The following is a 9,381-nucleotide window of genomic DNA, read 5'->3' as shown; positions in this document are numbered from 1 at the left end:
TGATCTGGCAACTCTTCCTCACTTGAATTGCACTTCATCTAGCATTCTGTCCTCACAAAATTACTACCCAACAGTCCTGCAGTGTTTAGGTGTTTGACAGTGTTTGTGATCCGTGGACTGCACGACACGATCTAATAAGTTCTTCAGCAAAGATGCATTCAACTTCAAAAGACTAGTGTGTAAAAACCAAAAAAAAACAGAAACTGCAAAAAAAAAAGTCTGTTCATAATGGACAATTTTTAGAAATTGGCTGAACTCAACTTCCCAGCATTGCTTGGAAACACTGAAGAGCTGATAATTGACTTCAAGAAGTAAGGAGAAGGACGTGTCCCTATCTACATCAATGGAGCTGAGGTGGAAAGGGCCAAAAGCATCACGTTCCTAAGAGTGACGATCACTTACAATCTGAACTGGATCATCTACATTGACACGACAGTCATGAAGGCACAACGCCTCTTCTTAAGAAGGTAAAGAAATTCGGCATGTGCGTCAGGACTGTCACCAACTTTTACAGATGCACCATACAAAGCATTCTATCTGCATGCATCATGCTCTGCCAAGGACCGTAAGAAATGACAGGAAATTGTGAACATAGGCCAGACCATCATGCCAGCCAACCTTACATACGTTGACTCCATCCACACTTCTTGTTGTCGTGTAGGCAGCCGACGTCATTAAAGACCCTTCCCATCTTGGTCATAATCGCTTCCAAATTCTTCAGTCAGGCAGAAGATACAAAAGCTTAACCACACGTATCAACAAATTCAAGAACAGCTTCTTCCCCACTGTTATTAGACTTCTGAATAGACCTTTTACATTTCAAATCGAATGTTGATCTTGCTTTTTGGACACCTTCTTTGCAGCCGTACCTTTGTATTCTTCGCTCTGTTCAATCACCCAATCTTGGTGTCTTTGTGTGTTATGATCTGCTACACTGCACACAAAACAAAACTTCACTGTACTTAGGTACATGTGACAATAATAAATTAAATCAAAACCAAATCAAGTCTGAATTACACATTGAGTGACTTTTGCAATACACAGCAAACTTCAGCCACTCACGTATTTGCGATTTCTGAATTCATTTACCTACACTTTTTATTCTGTGTACCATACCATCTATTGTGGTAGTAATGCCCATTTATATTCAGGTAGGAAAGATACAAATGAAGAAATGGCCATAGAAGTAGAATTTTATAACCCTTAATGTTGATGATACACTGACGGAACTCTGAAGTTCTTTCTATACATAAGAGCTCACAACATTTTGATCTATCAGCTTCACTTTATTTTTAAAAAATGTGTGATACAAGCCCTTATTATTCTATGTTTATTAAACTATTTCTCCACTGTAAAATCTTTGTATTTATTGAAAACACTAACTTCAGTGAATTTCAGCTTGCTCTGTATGCTGCTATTGTCACACTTTTGGATGGTTGAAATCTATCCCTTTAACTTCAATTATAAATCATTTCTGTGATTTGCTATTTCACCATTTGTGACATTGTTCAGGAATGCATCTTCCACAATATATCTTGACTTCACTGTAATATTCAAGAGACAGGTAACAAAGCCATCAGATCACACAATGGACATCTGCAAACTATAGAACTGTTATAATGTCCACAGATTTGCAGGCACTGCATCTGACTTCAATATTTTAATCTAAAAGAATATTTTGATTCAAATGAGACTCACTTGATATTCCCTGCTGAATCCATCTTCAGTACTTGATGGGCCGCTCATGAACCAGTGACCAGCTTCCTTGGAGTATAACTGACCAAGATCTCACCACTAGAAGGCATCTTCATGTGTCAATGCATTATTCATGAACCAGGATATGAGATTGATAAATCATGTAAGATGACACACATTTAGGGTTGAGTTTTGGTAATTTTTTTGCCGTAATTTTAAGAAACATGTTTTCGTGGTAAGAATGCTGGATGATGGCAGTAACAGCTGAAACAGATGAGAAAATGTAACAGTTGGCAGTCACAGCAGCACGGAGAAAATAAGTTTAGTAAGAGAATAAAACAAAGAACTGCGGATGCTGGAGATCTGAAACAAAAGAAAACAGAAACTGCTGGAGAAACTCAGCAGGCCTGGCGGCATCTGTGGAGAGAAAACAGAGTTAACATTTTGAGTTCAGTGACCTTTCCTTATTAAGAGAATTGAATGAACTTAAACGGGATAACTAAGCTGAAGGTACAGCAGGGTCTGAAACAGAAGCAGAAACAGAAACTTCACAGATGTTGCTATTCCAGGCTTAACAATGTGGGTGCAGATTAGAAATAATACAGACAGTGTTTGTGAGTACGATGGCAATTCAATTTAAAAAGGGAGTAGAGTACAGATATTTGTAAGTTAATTCATAAGTGCTGATTTTACTTAAAAGGGAGCATTTTTTAGTGCTCATTTAACTTATGATTGTAGTGTAGTGATGTTTGTATGCTTATTAATGTTGCAATAAATTTTAACTTACAGAAACTTATTGTTACACTCAAGTTCTTTAACTGAGCAAAAATATAAAGTTACTATGGTCTTACCAGACTGTACAACTGTTCTGTCATTGCAGAGAGACAACTGAGAGTCAATATGCAAAACATAGAACATTGAACAGTACAGCACAGTACAGGCCCTTCAGCCCTCGATGTTGTGCTGAACTTTTATCCTACTCTAAGATCAAACTAATCTACATAACCCTTCATTTTACTATATCCATACGCCTATCCAAGAGTCGCTTAAATGTTCCTAATGTATCTGACTCTACCACCACTGCTGGCAGTGCATTCCATACACCCAGCGTCTCTATGTGAAGAACTTACCTCTGACAGCTCCCCCTAAAGCTTCCTCCAATCACCTTAAAATTATGCCCCCTCACGAAAGCCATTTCCGCCCTGGGAAAATGTCTCTGCCATCCACTCTATCTATGCTTCTCATCATCTTGTACACCTCTATTAAGTCACCTCTCATCCTTCTTCGCTCCAATGCAAAAAGCCCTAGCTCCCTCAATCTTTCTTCAGAAGACATGCCCTCAAATCCAAACAAATCTGTTCTGCACCCTCTCTAAAGCTTCCACATCTTTCCTATAATGAGGCGAGTAGAACAGAACCTAAATTCCAAGTGTGGCCTAACCAGGGCTTTAGAGAGCTGCAGCATAACCTCGCACCTCTTAAAGTCAATCCCCCGCTAATGAAAGCCAACACACGATACGCCTTCTAAACAACCCTATCAACTTGGGTAGCAACTTTGAGGGATCTATGGGCATGGACCCCAAGATTCCTCTGTTCCTCCACACTGCAAGAATCCTGCCTTTAAACCTGTAATCTGCATTCAAATTTGTCCTTCCAAATGAATCATTTCACACTTCTCAAGTTTGAACTTCATCTGCCACTTCTCAGCCCCGCTCTGCATCCTGTCAATATCCCATACCAACCTACAACAGCCATCTGCACTATCCACAACTCTATCAAACTTTAAGTCATTGGCAAACTTGCTAACCCACCCACTTCCTCATCTGTGTCATTTATAAAATTCACAAAGAGCAGAGGTCCAAAACAGACCCCTGCAGGACACCACTGTCATCGAGCTCCAGGCTGAATACTTTCCATCTGCCAGCCAATTCTGTATCCAGACAGCCAAATTTCCCTGTATCCCATGCCTCCCTACTTTCTGAATGAGCCTACCATGGAGAACCTCATCAAATGCCTTGCTAAAATCCATGTACACCACATCTGCTGCTCTACCTTCATCAATGTGTTTTGTCACAATCTCAAAGAATTCAATAAGGCTTGTGAGGCATGATCTACCCTCACAAAGCCATGCTGACTATTTCTAATCAAACTATGCTTTTCCAAGTAATCATAAATCCTGTCTCTCAGAATCCCCTCCAATAATTTGCCCACCACCAAAGTATGACTGATCGGTCTGTAATTCCTGAGGTTATCTCTATTCCCTTTATTGAACAAGGGATTAATATTTTCCACCCTCCAATCATCTTGCATTACTATCATCGCCAAAGGTGTGCATCAATCTCTTTCCTTGGCTTCCCGTAGTAAGCTTGGGTTATATCCAGTCTGGCCCAGGGGCTTTATCTATTCTCATATTTTGCAAAATTTCCAGCACATCATTCTTCTTATCATCAACTTGTTCAAGGATATCAGTCTGTTTTACACTGTTCTCACAAACAATAAGGTCCCTCTCACTAGTGAATACTGAAGCAAGGTGTTCATTAAGGACCTCCCCTACCTCTTCCAACTCCAGGCACAAATTCTCTCACTACCACTGACCAACCTTACCATCATTCTTGCCATCCTCTTGTATAGAACATCTTGGGATTTTCCTTAATCCTACCATCCAGGACTTTTTCATGCCCCCTTCTAGCTCTAAGTTCATTCTTCAGTTCCTTCCTGGCTACCTTGTAACCCACTACAACCCTGTCTGATCCTTGCTTCCTCAACCTTAAGTAAGCTTCCTTCTACCTCTTGACTAGATGTTCTACATCCCTTATCACCCAAGGTTCCTTTGCCCTACCATCTCTTCCTTGCCTCAGTTGAACAAACTTATCCAGCACTTGCAGCAAGTGCTCCCTAAATAACCTCCTCATTTCTGTCATGCATTTACCTCAGAATATCTGTTCCCAATTTAGGTACCCCAGTTCCTGCCTAACAGCATTGTAATTCCCCCTCCCCAATTAAATCCTTTCCATACTTTCTGCTCCTATCCCTCTCCATGACTATTGTAAAGGTCAGCGAGTTGTGATCACTATCACCAAAATGCTCTTCCACCAAAAAATCTGACACCGGACCTGGTTTGTTGCCAAGCACTAAATCCAAAATACCTCCCCTCAAGTCGGCCTATCTACATATTGAGCCAGGAATCCTTCCTGGATACAGCTGGCAAAATCTGAACCATCCAAACTAGTTGCACATCACAGGCAAGGGGAGAGGTTGAGAAGGAAAAGTCCTTCATGGTAACCTCAGCTGGTGCATATCAGCTGTTGATATCACTGCATCACAAACTAGCCATCCAACCAAATGAGTTAACTGACTAAACTGGTTTTTGAAAAGGATGAAACAAAGAACCAAAATAGCTACTTAAGTCACTGTACCATTGCTTAAAATTAGCTTCAGGAGACCCATGTAAAGGAGAACTGGGTGAACCGGAATTATTATTTGTATCTTAAGACATTGAAACCAGGCAACCGATACATCGTCAAGAAATTGTACCTCCCTACATTAATGTAGCATTTTCAGGGATGAAAAAATCACCAGTTACTCAGTTTGGAAGGAAAATGGAGCTAGACTCTTGAATACACACAACTAGATTTCAATGGCTACTTTTCAACAGCAGAGCAGACAGAGGAAAATGAATTTGTGATAATAAGAAGTGAAACTTTCTCTCTCCCTGATTGTTACTATTATCATCTTGGAAAAGTATAAAAGCAACTTCAGAAAACAACCATTCACCAAGAAGTCGAAGACCTACAGATTCTGCTCCTGCTTTAGCTATGACTGAACAATAAGTCAATTGTGGCCTCAGGTTTAAACTCCAACTCGACAAAAACTCAAAGAACTTTGAAATGATGTATCAGTCTCTCTTTTGTTACCCATATTTGTGTGTGTTTTATTTCACTTTTTACTTTTTCTCAGAGTTTTTAGGTAATATAGTTACTCTTTCTTTCACTCAAGAAAACATTAGTAATTAGCCCCTTCATTTATTTTTGGTGATCTATGGTTTAACTGAATTTTGACAGCTGTTATAAAAATAAAAATATCTGTTGTGGTTGACCAAGAGAGAGTGTGAAAAAATGTAGAACTGATTCTCACTCCTAATCCGATCCTAATACTTTAGAAAGGGGAGTTGGGAGCCTTGATGGGTTCAAGCAGAACCTTAGAGTTATGCAAAAAAGAGAAAATGTGTGGATTCATCTACCCACACACCCAACCCTAAAACATCTACAGAAGGAATAAAAGAAGATATTATTCAGGTTACATGACAGAATGCTTCAGAACTTGCCACTACTGTTGTGTTCAATACTTTTACTTCGGTATTCTTTTGTGGGTTCTAAGCATCACTGGCTGGCCAGCATTTATTGCCTTTGAGAAGGTGGTGATGAGCTGCATTCTTGAACGGCTGCAGTCCCCATGTGCTGTCGATAAACCAACAACACCCTTCAGGAGGGAACTCCAGAAATTTGACCTGGCAACACAGAAGGAATGGTGATATATTTCCAAGTCAATATGTTTGGAGGGGAACTTGTATGTGATGGTGTGCCCATGTATCTGCTGCCTTTGTCCTTCTAGATGAAAGTGGTTGTGGGCTTGGAAGGTCAGTCTAAGGATCTTGGGCAAATTTCTATCGTGCACCTTGTAGATAGTAGGGCACTGCAGTTACTGACCATTGGTGGTGGAGGGAGTAGATACATGTAGATGTGATACCATTCAAGTGGGTTGTTTGTTTTGGATGGAGTCAAGCTTCATGTGCACATAACCTCTGTGATTTTTATAAATGACTTGGATGAGGAAGTGGAAGGGTGAGTTCGTATGTTTGCTGATGACACGAAGGTTGGTGGAGTTGTGGATAGTGTGGAGGGCTGTTATTGGTTGCAACGGGACATTGACAGGATACAGAACTGGGCTGATTAGTGGCAGATGGAGTTCAACCTTGAAAACTGTGAAGTGATTTACTTTGGAAGGTCAAATTTGAATGCAGAATACAGGGTTAAAGGCAGGATTCTTGACAGTATGGAGGAACAGAGGGATCTTGGGGTCTATGTCCATAGATCCCTCAAAGTTGCCACCCAAGTTAATAGGGTTGTTAAGAAAGCCTATGGCATGTTGGCTTTCATTAAGTGGGGATTGAGTTTAAGAGCCGCGAGGTTATGCTGTAACTCTTTCGAGCCCTGGTTAGACCACACTTGGAATATTGTGTTCAGTTCTGGTTGCCTCATTATAGGAAGTTCATGGAAGCTTTAGAGAGGGTGCAGAACAGATCTACCACCTGTTCTGGTGGTAGATCTGTTCTCCACAGATCTACCACCGGATGTTGCCTGGATTCAAGGGCATGTCTTATGAAGAAAGGTCGAGGGAGAGAGGGCTTTTCTCATTGGAGTGAAGAAAGATGAGAGGTGACTTGGTAGAAGTGTACAAGATGATGAGAGGCACAGATGGAGTGGATAGCCAGAGACATTTTCCCAAGGCGGAAATGGCTATCATGAGGGGGCATAATTTTAAGGTGATTGGAGGAAGGTTATGGGGAGATGTCAGAGGTAGGTTCTTTACACAGAGAGTGGTGGGTGCCTGGAATGCACTGCCAGCTATGGTTATAAAGTTAGATATATTAGGGACATTTAAGCGACTCTTGGATAGATACAGGGATGATAGTAAAAGCTAGGGTATGTACATTAGTTTAATCTTGGAGTAGGATAAAAGGTCGACACTACATTGAGGACTGAATGGCCTGTACTGCGCTGTACTATTATATGTTCTATATTCTATCCAGGCATCCAGAGGGTATTCCATCACATTCCTGACTTGTACCTTGTCGATGGTAGAGTCAGGAAGTGAATTAATCATTGCAGTATTCTGAGCCTCTGACCTACATTTGTAGCCAGTGTATTTAAATGGTAAATCCAATTAAGTTTCTGATCAATGGTAACCCCCCAGAATATTTGGATAGAGGGAACTTAGTAATGCTAATGCATTAAATGTTTAGGGAGGGCTAGTTAGATTGCCTCTTATTGGAGATAGTCATTGCTTGGCAATTGTGTGGCACAAATGTTACTTGTCACTTGTCAGCCCAAGCTTGGGTATTGTCCAGATCTTGTTGCACACGGACTGCTTCAATATCTGAGAAGTAACATATGGTGCTGAACATCGTTTGGTCATGGGTGAACATCCCCACTTTTGACCTTATGATGGAGGGAAGGTCAGTGATGAAGCAGCTGAAGGTGGTTGGGCCTAGGACACTACTCAGGAGATGTCTTGGAGGGAGATGAATAGCCTCCAACAACCACAACCTGGACAATGCATGACTCCATATTGCTGAATTCAATTAGGTAACTCTCTAGTTCACAAGACAATAGTTTGTACTGTGATGGTCAACTCTGTGTAAAATGTCACCTGTAGTGGAGCAGGAGGCCCATTCTGATATTTCAGGGTTTGATGCAGAGGAAGATAGCATTTGTGCACCACCCAGAAGGCAAAGCCAGTAAAAAAAAAAGGAGCACCCTCCTAGCAATTATCTTTCTTTCAGCATATCATCAGCAATCTCATGGTTTACCTGGCCTTCTATCCTCTCTCTGGACACTATCTCCATGTACTCTATTTTCTCCCCTCACCCCTACCCCACCCATCAACAGAAGATTTCCCAGCTATTTTCAGTTCTGACAAAGGGACAGAGGGCCAAAATGCTAAGTCTGCTGCTCCCTCTATGATGCTGCCAGACCTGTTGAGTATCCAGCACTTTCTGTCTATGTTTCAGAAACGTCCAATAGCTTCAACGAACATGTCTTCATTCTGACTATTTGTTTTCTACTCTCTAACCAGGTTGTCACTCAATTTGTCACCCTCCAATGTTGGAGTTCACCAGTCTCCTGTGTATTACCTTTCTAAAGGTTGTTTCAGAAGCATCTCCTCATTCTGAATGATTCTCGTGAGGTCCTCAAACTGATGTCTAAATCTGGCTGCCAGAAATGTGCAGGGCTCAGGAAAGATTTACTTTCAAAAATGTAATTTGGTTCAGGCAGGAAACTCATGTACAACTAGTTAGTTCAGTAGAAGGTGAAATTAATTGGAAAAAGGTACAATATTCCTTGATTTCAACACAACGGGGATGAAAAGACCACATAACTAAAAACAATTTCAACAGGTAATACACATTAGGGAAAGAAGATTGTCACTGACTTGTCCCTTTTGGAATGTCAAATGGATTGCTTGAATGAATACCCAGTTTGAATACTTATATTGTAAAATTAAGTCAGTATGTGACCTCTTCTGCCTGCTATTTGTTAATTTACATTATTATTCACACTAAACATATCATTGAATTTCATGGAATAAGGGAAGAACTAGCCATTTGGATACAGAACTGGCTCAAAGGTAGAAGACAGAGGGTGGTGGTGGAGGCTTGTTTCTCAGACTGGAGACCTGTGACCAGTGGAGTGCCACGAGGATCGATGCTGGGCCCTCTACTTTTTGTCAGTTACATAAATGATTTGGATACGAGCATAAGAGGTACAGTTAGTAAGTTTGCAGATGACACCAAAATTCGAGGTGTAGTGGACAGTGAAGAGGGATACCTCAGATTACAACAGGATCTTGATCAGATGGGCCAATGGGCTGAGAAGTGGCAGATGGAGTTTAATTCAGATAAATGCGA

The 9,381-nt window shown here is 40.9% G+C and overlaps 1 long non-coding RNA gene across 2 annotated transcripts in view; it reads right to left on the bottom strand.

The window, feature by feature from the left end:
- Positions 1 to 850: 850 nt before the first annotated feature.
- The window catches only part of LOC122549148, a 20,154-nt gene continuing 11,623 nt past the window's right edge, over positions 851 to 9,381 (bottom strand). For both annotated transcript variants that reach the window (XR_006311428.1, XR_006311432.1), the window contains exons 2-3: positions 1,699 to 1,959; positions 851 to 934 (exon numbers count right to left, since the gene is read on the bottom strand). This is a non-coding gene — a long non-coding RNA (uncharacterized LOC122549148). The remainder of the gene's footprint in view (positions 935 to 1,698; positions 1,960 to 9,381) is intronic.

This window comes from Chiloscyllium plagiosum, chromosome 1, assembly GCF_004010195.1.
Source record: "Chiloscyllium plagiosum isolate BGI_BamShark_2017 chromosome 1, ASM401019v2, whole genome shotgun sequence".
In the NCBI taxonomy this organism is placed as follows: Eukaryota; Metazoa; Chordata; class Chondrichthyes; order Orectolobiformes; family Hemiscylliidae; genus Chiloscyllium; species Chiloscyllium plagiosum.
This window is presented reverse-complemented; position numbering and strand designations above follow the sequence as displayed.